Genomic DNA, 10959 nt, shown 5'->3' with positions numbered 1-10959 from the left:
TCATCAATATCGAATAAAAAGTTAAATCAACCCAAACATAGAAAAGAAAAAAAGGCAAAAGGCATAGTATAATGATTCTCTTTTTACCCCTTTGGAAGGGATTGATAGTATTGCAATTACTTCCTGTATAAAGAATCATCCATTTTATAGATGACTACAAATTCAATCCTAAACATTCAAATAAAATGAAAAGAAAGTATGTACTGAGAATTGGAATGACTACTCGCCTAGGTCAAACTCTCACCTAGGAATGAGGCATCAGGCACACAGTGCACTGAGCAAGGCTGAAGGTGCATTGACTAACCTAAAACCTACTCCAGAATGAATGAGAGAGACTGGTACAACTCCATTTGTGCTAAATTTGGAGATATAAACAATATTTCGGAGTTAAAACTTGGACTAAAGGTTTCAAATCTACATAAAACATCGATTTCTTTTTTTTTTCTTGCAAAAGCAGAAAAGATGAAAGGACATTGGTGCCTGCCAAGAGTGCGGATGAAACGGAATAGTTCCCTGGCCCCTTTGCAACAGTCGCAAAGGGGTTGGCTTGTTTACTCAGCCCACAGCTCTCCACCCCTCATAGGAGGGGGAGCTCACAGGTAAGTGGTGTAGGGGCCAGAAGGAGGGCTTCTGGGTGCCAGCAGGAGTAGAACTCTGTGCTACCCCATGGCAGCATCTAGGGGGGCTTCTGTGACCCCCAAAGCCCCAGAAGGTGAAAGTTACAGTGTGCTCTTTTAACTTTTCTATCCACAGATGACTTAGGTATTTAACAGCTCAGTGGAGGGTCAGGGTGACAGCCTTTTGGACCTGCCCTCTTGGTACCCCAGTTCTTGTTTAGCATCCAGGAAGAATCCGGTCATGTGAACAAATTGAAGGGTGGTGAATGTAGAGGATTTTATTGAGGGATGGAAGTGGCTCTCAGCAGGATGGGGAGCTGGAAAGGGGATGGAATGGGAAGGTGGTCTTCCCCTGGAGTTCACGGTCTTCAGCCAAATTCTTCTCTGGGGTCCCACCATCAAGCTGTCCCTCTGAGCTCAAACTGTTTCTCTCTGACATCCGGCAGCTTCTTCTTTCTTTCTTTCTCTGCCACGCTGCCACTCTGCTGTTCTGCTGCTCTGCTGCTCTGGTGGTGGGACCTGTGGTTTTCATGGGTACAGGATGGGGTGTGGGGTGGGCCAAAAAACAACATTTGAGTGGAAAAACAGCAATAAATGTTCTCACTTTGGTCTGTGGTTCCAGGCTTGAACATGTGTGGCTTTTGCTGGGGACTCCCCTCTTCTACCCAGTATTTCCCTGCCTCCCATCCGTATCACCAACATTGCTCCTAACCCTACTCAAAATGTACGTTAAAATATAGAGGTGGAAAGTTATATGCTGCTACCCTCAGAGCAAACCCTTTCTCTCTTATATGAAATAACTAACTTTCCTCCACAGCATAATTAAAAAGGAAAACTAATGGTGACATTAGTCAGAAATCTGTAGACATCTCTACTCCTCCAGCAACTCTGAAAACTGGGTCTTCTAATGCGTTGGTAGCACTAAATCTGAAGACTGAAGATTTTCTATTCTGTTCCTTCTCTTTTTACCCTTATTTTAGTGGAACAATACATTTCAGTAAAACCAGTGAAAGTATATCTGCCAAGGTTCCAATTAACACAGAGGAAGAGAAGAATTGTTCTACAACTAAACTAGTAGAAAACTTAGAAAAATATCTCTACTTATAATAAACAGAAACCTAAATTACTGCATCCAACTACCTGACTATCATTCATTCTTAAGAAACAGACTTCCTTAACATTCCAAAGTTCTCACCCAAAAGAGATCTGACAGTTTTCTGACTGCAATCCATTCTGGAGAAGTTGCTACTAAATTAAATAGAATAAAGTTATTGTTCCTTTAAATACAGTATCTATGAATGGACAATCAAGACTTATGTCCCTTAAGGCACAGGACAGCTGTTAAATGTTGTTCCTCCATTGTACTAATCAACCTCATACTACTGGAGGATATTTGTAAAAAATATTTGTATGTATACACATACACACACATACTCTTAAAAGAATTTGTGCTAGGTCTTTTATTTATTTATGTATTTATTGAGATAAGGTCTCACTCTGTTGCTCAGGCTGGAGTGCAATGGCATGATCATAGCTCACTGCAGCCTCGGTTTCCCAAACTCTGGTGATCCTCTCACATCAGCCTCCCAAGTAGTTGAGACCACAGGCATGTGCCACTATGCCTAATTTTTGTATTTTTTGTAGAGACAGAGCTATGCCATGTTGCCAAGGCTGGTCTCAAAATTTTGTGGTCAATCTGCCTGCCCTGGTCTTTCAAAGTGTTTAGATTACAGTTGTGAGTCAAAAGAACACTTGCCAGTATATATGTTTATTTTATTTTATTTTTGCCATTTCTTTGTCTTAAAACTGGAATATCCTGCTTTAAAACTTTAAGACAAAGTATAAATTACTTTCTTTTTTTAATGAGAAATAATCACCTTTTGTCAATTTTATTTGCTGATTTTATTGACTTGCATATTCTACAGCGGAGACCTCAACATATTCTATGTGTTGTGTTTTAGTAGCTAGGTGAGCATATATCTGATATTTTCTACCCTAATGTTACTCTTTAATGCTACTTTAGCTTTTCTGTCCACAAAGGACTTAAGTATTTAACAGGTCAGTGGAGGGTCAGGGTGACAGCCTTTTGGACCTGCCCTCTTGGTACCCCAGTTCTTGTTTAGCGTCCAGGAAGAATCAGGTCATGTGAACAAACTGAAGGGTGGTGAATGTGGAGGATTTTATTGAGGGGTGGAAGTGGCCCTCAGCAGGATGGGGAGCTGAGTTATACTATACGGTATAATTTACTTTAAAGCCTATTTTATGTTGAAAGAAGGAGCTAGAAAACTAGTGATGTTAATGTGTTAACATTTATTTTCAGTGATGAATCATTTAGTTTACAAGATGTATCTTGTATTTTCTTTATGCGATTGCCAAATCAGAGTCAAATTTATGGTAAGTTCATAGTACTTTAATATTTTACTAATATGAAATACTTGATTTTTACATCTTTAGAATTTGAATTGCACAAGGAGAATTTCCAATAAATATTTTCTGTATATAGATAGCTATGACACTTTCTTCACAAATATTACATATTCTATGTGCCAAGGTCTTAAACAATTTCTTATGGAAATGTTGCGGTATTGTCAGTTATTTCACAAATTTTATAGAGAGAGGAATAGGGATTAAGTTATGTTCATTTGTTTTTTTAACTTTCATTTTAAATTCAGAGATACATGTGCAGGATTTGCAGGTTTGTTACATAGGTAAATACATGTCATGGAGATTTCTTGCACTGATTATTTAATCACCCAAGTATTATGCCTAGTGTCCATTACTTTTTTAAATTCTCTCCCTCCTTTCACCCTCTGCTGTTTGGTAGGCCCCCGTGTTTGTTATTTTCCTCTATATATCTATGTGTTCTCATCATTTAGCTCTCACAAGTGAGAACATGTGGTATTTGGTTTTCCATTCCTGAGATAGTCTGGCAAGAATAATGGCATCTAGTTCTATCTATGTCCCTGCAAAGGACATGACTTTGTTCCTTTTTAAGGCTGTATAGTATTCCATGGTGTATATGCACCACATTTTCTTTATCCAGTCTATCATTGATGGGCATTTAGGTTGGTTTTGTGTCCTTGCTATTGTGAATAGTGCTGTAATGAACATATGTGCGCATGTGTCTTTATTATAGAACAATTTATATTCCTTTGGGTATACGCCCAGTAATGGGATTGCTGGGTCAAATAGTAGTGCTGTCTCTAGGTCTTTGAAAAATTGCCATACTGTCTTCCACAATAGTTGACCTAATTTATACTCCCACCAACAATGTAAAAGCATTCCTTTTTCAATACAACCTTGCCAACATCTATTACTTTTTTACTTTTTAATAATAGCCATCTGACTGGAGTGGGATGGTATCTCATTGTGATTTTGATTTGCATTTCTCTAATGATCAGTGACCTTGAGCTTTTTTTCATGTAATTGTTGGCCACATGTATGTCTTCTTTTGAGAAATGTCTTTTCATGTCCTTTGCTCACTTTTTAATGAAGTCATTTTGTGTGTGTGTGTGAATTTGTTTAAGTTCCTGATAAGTGCTAGATATTAGATCATTGTCATGAATTACAAAAATTTTATCCCATTCTGTAGGTTGTTTACTCTGTTGATATTTTCTTTTGCTGTGCAGAAGCTCTCTAGTTTAATTAGATCCCATTTGTCAATCTTTGCTTTTGTTACAATTTCTTTTGGCATCTTCTTCATGAAATCTTTGCCTATGTCTATATCCTGAATGTTATTGCCTAGGTTTTCTCCTGAGGTTTTTATAGTTCTGGGTTTTACACTTAAGTCTTTAATCCATCTTGAGTATATTTTTGTGTATGATATGAGGAAGGGGCCCAATTTCAATTTTCTGCATATGGCTAGCCAGTTCTCCCAGCACTATTTATCGGGGAATCCTTTCCCATTGCTCATTTTTGTCAGGTTTGTCAAAGGTCAGATGGCTGTAGGTGTGTGGTCTTATTTCTGAGTTATCTACTCTGTGTCCATTGGTCTATGTGTCTGTTGCTGTACCAGTACCATGCTGTTTTGGTTACTGTAGCCTTGTAGTATAGTTTGAAATTGGGTAGTGTGATACCTCTGACTTTGCTGTTTTTGCCTAGTATTATTCAGGCTATTCAGGCTCTTTTTTATTCGACATACATTTTAAAATAGTTTTTTTTCTAATTCTGTGAAGAATTCAATGATAGTTTAATGGGAATAGCACTGAGTCATAAGTTGCTCTGGGCAGTATGGCCATTTTCAAGATCTTGATGCTTCCTATCCATGAGCATGGAATATTTTTCCATTTGTTTGTGTCTCCTCTGATTTCTTTGAGCAGTGGTTTGTACCTCTCCTTGAGAAAGCCCTTCACTTTTCTTCTTAGCTGTATTCCTAGGTATTTTGTTCTCTTTGTAGCAATTGTGATTTGGCTCTCCACTTGTCTACTGTTGGTGTATAGGAATGCTAGTGACTTTTGCACATTGATTTTGTAACCTGAGACATTGCTGAAGTTTCTTCTCAGCTTAAGAAGCTTTGGGGCTGAGATGATGGGATTTTCTAAATATAGAATCATGTCATCTGCAAACAAAGACAATTTGACTTCCTCTCTTCCTATTTAAATATGCTTTATTTCTTTCTCTTGCCCAGTTGCCCTGGCCAAAACTTCTAACGCTATGTTAAAAAGGAGTGGTGAGAGAGGTTATCCTCATCTTGTGTCAGTCTTCAAGGGGAATTCTTTGAGCTTTTACCCATTTAATATGATATTGACTGTAGATTTGTCATATATGACTCTTATTATTTTGATGTATGTTCCTTAAATACCTAGTATATTAAGAGTTTTTAACAAGAAGGGCTGTTGAATTTTATGGAAAACCTTTTCTGCATTCACTGAGATAATCATGTGGTTTTTGTCTTTAGTTTTATTTACGTGATGAATTACATTTATTGATTGGTGTATGTTGAACCAAACTTGCATGCCAAAGATGAAGCTGACTTGATCATGGTGGATAAGCTTATTGATGTGTTGCTAGATTCAGTTTGCCAGTATTTTGTTGAGAATTTTTGCATATGTTCTTCAAGGATATTGGCCTGAAGTTTTTTAATTGTTTGTATCTCTGCCAGGTTTTGGTATCAGGATGATGCTGCCCTCATAGAATGAGTTAGAGAGAATTCACTTCTTTTCAAGTTTCTGGAATAGTTTCAATAGGAATGGTACCAGCTTTTCTTTGTACATCTGGTTGAATTCAGCTTTGTACATCTGGTTGAATTCAGATGGATATCTGGTCCTGGGCTTTTCTTGGGCGGGGGGGGAGGGGCGAGGGGTTGGTAGATATTAGTTAGCGCCTCATTTCAGAACTCATGATATGGTCTTCAGGGGATCAATTTCCCCCTGGTTCAGTCTTGGGCGAAGTATAGGGTATTTGTCCAGAAAGAAACTTATCCATTTCTTCTAGATTTTCTAATGTATGTGCATAGATGTATTTTATATTCCTTTGAAAAAACTGAAGGATTACTTGGAGTACCAGAAATTTTAGTTTTAATTCTAGTAAAATGACTAAATAAAATTATGATGTAGCCATACAATAGATACCAGTTTAAAGTTCTGCAAATCTCACCAATCTAAAAATTATGAAGGGTAAAGATTATAAAAGTTTTATACAAAATTAGAAGTATTAGCATCTAAAATGACATAGTAATTTTATCATTTTGTTAGAATTAAAGCCAAGATTTCTTAAACATGTACACATACATTTGATATGGGAGTGCTGGGAAGGGAAGAACATGGTCCCTTTAAATGATACGGAGTGGGGAAAGGGAAGTGCTAGGTAGATGAGGGTGTGGTCTCTGGCTAGGGCTCCACTTCTGCTCCACTGCCATGAGGTTGGAGCCCCACAGCCTGCCTGTCTCTGAATGCTCCCCTAGAGATTTGAGCAATGGGGCACTGAAGAAGCAAGCCACACTCCCATCACATGCTCTGCAAGGGGACAAGGGAAATATTCCCATTTCACATGGGGACTTGTCCAGTATCTCAGAAGTTGAGTGTGAGCAAATACAAAACTATGGGGTCTGCCTTTATTCCAAAACCCTGCCACTTCTCTTTCTGTGGGTAAGATGCTCTGCTTTCTCTTTTTCTCTTTTCTCTCTCACATGGTTTAAAATGGCTATTTCTTCCTTTATAGTGTTAAGAGTTTTGTTACAGGCTGCAGCAATTTTACTAAGCAAAATGAGCATTTGGCTCAGCCAACAAAGGTGCCAGTCAGACCAATTGTTCCTAGAAGTGCCATGTATGCCTCCATGTCGACAGCCATAGGTACACATGGCTCAGGGCACTTCCCGTTACCCTTTTTCCTCCCAGCTCGGGTGCCTGGGTGTGCCCACAGCAGGCAAAGGCCAAGTTCAACAGCCACAAGGGGGGTGGGAGGAAGTTGAGGCAGCAACCAGGGCTCTACCAGGTGCTTCTTACCTGCCATGCCAATGGAACCTCCCCTGGCCAAGGAATTCAACCTTGTCTGAACCGGGGAAAGAATGGGAAAGTTATAAGGATTAGGAGGGCCCACTTGCACTAAGCAGGTGGTTCTTTCCTCAGAATCGCTCCTATTTTTGCCCCTTAAGCTATTTTTCTGTTTTTTTTCCTTTTTTAAGTGAGATGGCTCCCCCTTCCAACACTGTTTCTGATAGGAAGTTAACGGTGAAACGAGCCCTGCTGGCTGAGAACTGCAAATTCAGCAGGGCATATTTGAGAAGCTCTAAATGGACACAAACAGCTTCTGAAATGCCTTTTCAGTCCCAACGTTGATTCCAAGCTACAGGCTGAGGTCCTAAAAAGGAAAACCAGGTCTGAGGGATCCAAAGACAGGCAACAGACACAGCATAAATGGGCAGAACTAATTTCTGCCACTTGAAACCTCCACCGCATGGAAGGAGGCCATGCTTCGTAGCATAAACAGGCCCAGGGAACTCAAAGTTTGCCAACAGCAGGGAGAAAAGTAGGCATAGGTGAGGGCGGTTAATTCCTATTCTCCAGATTTTCTCTACCTCATAGGTACCTTACCGCATTGGCACCTATGTCACTTGCCAAGGTCACTGGGGCTCAGGGACAAGAGGTGGAAAGTGAAGGGGGACACTCATTTTCTCTCTCCATTACACCCTGAGTATTCGCTGAAAGAAGACAATGATGGACTCCTCTATTCCCTGTCTTTCAGAATGGGCAACCAGTTCTCTTCACCACTTCCAACTTATACTCCTCTGGAGTGTATCCTGCAACTGGGACTGTTCTGACCCTCAGAATCTGGAGGAAAAACACCTCATAGCTGTATGCACAAAGGTTTGGCCAAATTATGATTTACAGGAAGGACTGAGTTGGCCTCAGGAAGGAATCATTCATTTCAATACCACTTGGCAGTTGGAACTTTTCTGCAGACATGAGGACAGACGGTCTGAGGCCACATATATGCAGGCTTTCTATACCTTGCAAGGCAATCCAGACCTTTGCTAAGGATAGATCCAGCCCTCCTGTTTGCCATCTCAGGGAAAGCTGCAAGGGCCAAGCCTAGAGAATTAAAGATATGAGTCCCAGAGGCACCCCCAACAGAGGAGCCAGCTCCCTTGAGCCCTGCTCTTCCAGGTCCACCCCAACCTCCCTATCCAGCTTCAGCCTCTCACTTGCCCCCTCCTAGAAATCCTCACCCTAAACAAGCCCCAGTCTCACTCCTGCCCCTCCAACAGATGCCCAGTGAATTTGAGCCCAGTAAGGTCAAGGTCTCCTTCTCCCTACAAATTAAGGAGGATCTTGACAAGTTTTCAGATGATCCTTATAGATACATAGAGGCTCTCCAGAATCTCACCCTAATATTTGCACTCCCTTGAAAAGACGATATGTTGCTTTTGAATCAGACCCTGATGGACACTGAGAAACAATCCACTCTGCAAGCAGCAGAGAGATTTAGGAATGAGCTTTGTATCACATATAGCCTCAGGGAAGGGGATGAATATTATCCAACCGGAAGAGAAGCAGTACCAGCGAATGACCCTAAATGGCATCCCAATGATGAGATGGAAGACTGGAGGAGGACACACTTTCAGGTATGCATAATGGAAGGCTAGTATAAATGTATTACTCAGGCAGCTCCTGATATCAGGAGGAAGTTGCAGAAATGAGCCCTGGGACCAGATAGTACATTAGAGAACCTCCTGAAAGTGGCTACCTCGGTCTTTAATAATAGAGATGGGGAGGCCCAGGAAGGAGAGAGGAAATACACAAACGAAGCAAAAGCTTTAAAGGCCACGATGCAAACCGACAAACCCTAGAATTCCCAGGATACACCTGTTAGTTGCTAAAGATGTGGCAAGAGCAGTTAACTCTTCTAAGCATCCTGTGGTTTTCTGATATAATTGGTCTTCATCCCAATCCCTGGCACAGAGTTCCTAAAATGCTTGTAATTTCCCAAAAGGTAAGGTGCTAAAAGCATATTTTCTTACGTTTCGTCTTTGTCCCTGGTTCCTGACACAAGAGCTATAAAACCCTTGGAGTTACCTGAGTGATAGAAGTGAAAGGAGTGCCTCTTCTTCTTCATAACAAGCAGCGCCTTTCAGCCATACCTGAATTGATACTAAGTTGACTCTTGGTGGACCCTAAATAGCTTCAGAATAGGAGGTGTTTGCCATAAGAACCTACTGTGTGATTAGAGGGTGGGAACTTTCACTTCACCCCTTGACCTCCAAGAAGGGGAGAGGGGCTGGAGTTTGAGTTAATTGCCAATGGCCAATGATTAAATCAATCATGCCTGTGTAATGGATCCTCCATAGAAACCTAAAGCAGTGGAGTTCAGAGAGCTTCTGGGTTGGTGAGCGCATCCGTGTGCCAGGAGGGTGAAACACCTCGACTCCATGGAGAGAGAAGTTCCTGTCATGGAAACCCCTCCAGACCTTGCCCTTTGTGCCTCTTCAACTATCTTTTTATTTTTATCTTTATATAATAAGCTTTACAATAAACTGGCAATAGTAAGTAAACTGTTTTCTCTGAGTTCTGTGAGCTGGTCTAGCCAATTATTAAACCCAACGAAGGGATCATGGGAATCCCTGATTTACAGCCAGTTGGTCAACTGGCATCTGAGTTGAGGCAGTTTGGTGACAATGAGCCCTTAAGTTGTGGAGTCTGACCCTAACTCCAGGTAGTTAGCATCAGAATGTAACTGAATAGCTAGATATCTAGTTGGTGTCAGAGAGCTGGGGAATTGGTTGTTGGTGTGGGAAAAATAAAACCCACACATTTGGTGTCAGAAGTGCTGTGGGTAAAATAGTTCATAGTTGATATCAGAAGTGGGATTTGCAAGACTAGCCCTGGGTCATAGAAACCAAGAACTTTGGGAGGCCAAGGTGGAAGGATCACTTGAGCCCAGGAGTTGGAGGCCAGCCTGGGCAACATAATGAGACCTCATCTCTACCAAAAAAAAAAAAAAAAAAAAAAAAAAAAAAAGGTGAAAAGAAAAAGAAAGAGAAGAGATAAAAGGGTAGAAAACAAGGGACTTTTGATCTGTGGATAGTTACCTAGTCACCCGTACTGCAGCTGTGCTGAACTGTTGAACTGTGCTAATGTCTCCCAACATTAATTACTAAAGGTAAAAGTTGCCAATGGGATTTTGAAGACCTGACTTCCAAGGAGTTAGCTCATTTGATACATAAGGAAATACAAAATAAGAAGAATCATGCTAAACATACAATCCCTTGGTTATTGTTACAAGTAACAGCAAAAGCGAAAGTTAAAAAAAAAGTGCTAGATTGGATTTTGATGCTAAACCAAGCTCAGACTTCTGTCATTCTGAGCTTTGACCACTGTCCACAAAGCCATCCACAAAGGAAGAATTAGGTGCAGTCAACAGAAAGTACCTGTACCGCTCCTGATGGCCAAGAAGATAGCCAATGTATCAATTTCAGTAGCTTCAGCCAAGAAACTACCGATACCAGGTGGTGGTGTGAGTTGCCTCATTTTGTAGATTGATTTAAAAAATTCCTGAATAAAATACAAACGATTCCTTTAATAAAATGGATTGTGAGAGTGACAAGTATAGGGGTAATATCTTTGATTATAAATGCTGTAGAGTAGGAGAGCATGTTTGGATGGACATGGGACCTTTGGCTTATTATGAACTTATCAGAGACACATAATGATGCAGGAGGTTTTCTTGACCCCTTTGTCAGACTTGCGACAGGGGCTCTCAGTTTATTCAGACCTCTGGGCTCAGCCTCTTGTGGGAGGGAGTATGTGGGCAAACAAGTGTGGGATCCAGTTGGGCACTTTGGGCACCAACAGGAGCAGACTCCATGCAGGCCCTGTGGCACCTGGATGGGGGTGCTTGCAATCCC

At 40.8% G+C, this 10959-nt stretch overlaps 1 long non-coding RNA gene across 1 annotated transcript; it reads left to right on the top strand.

The window, feature by feature from the left end:
- The first annotated feature begins 463 nt into the window (after positions 1-463).
- LOC108517041 (uncharacterized) lies at positions 464-9583 on the top strand. Its single transcript, XR_001881986.1, has 3 exons — positions 464-599; positions 7800-8679; positions 9403-9583. It is a non-coding gene; the product is annotated as an uncharacterized LOC108517041 (long non-coding RNA).
- The last annotated feature ends 1376 nt before the right edge of the window (positions 9584-10959 follow it).

The sequence above is a fragment of the Rhinopithecus bieti genome, unplaced genomic scaffold (assembly GCF_001698545.2).
Source record: "Rhinopithecus bieti isolate Rb0 unplaced genomic scaffold, ASM169854v2 scaffold_39951, whole genome shotgun sequence".
Classification (NCBI taxonomy): Eukaryota; Metazoa; Chordata; class Mammalia; order Primates; family Cercopithecidae; genus Rhinopithecus; species Rhinopithecus bieti.
This window is presented reverse-complemented; position numbering and strand designations above follow the sequence as displayed.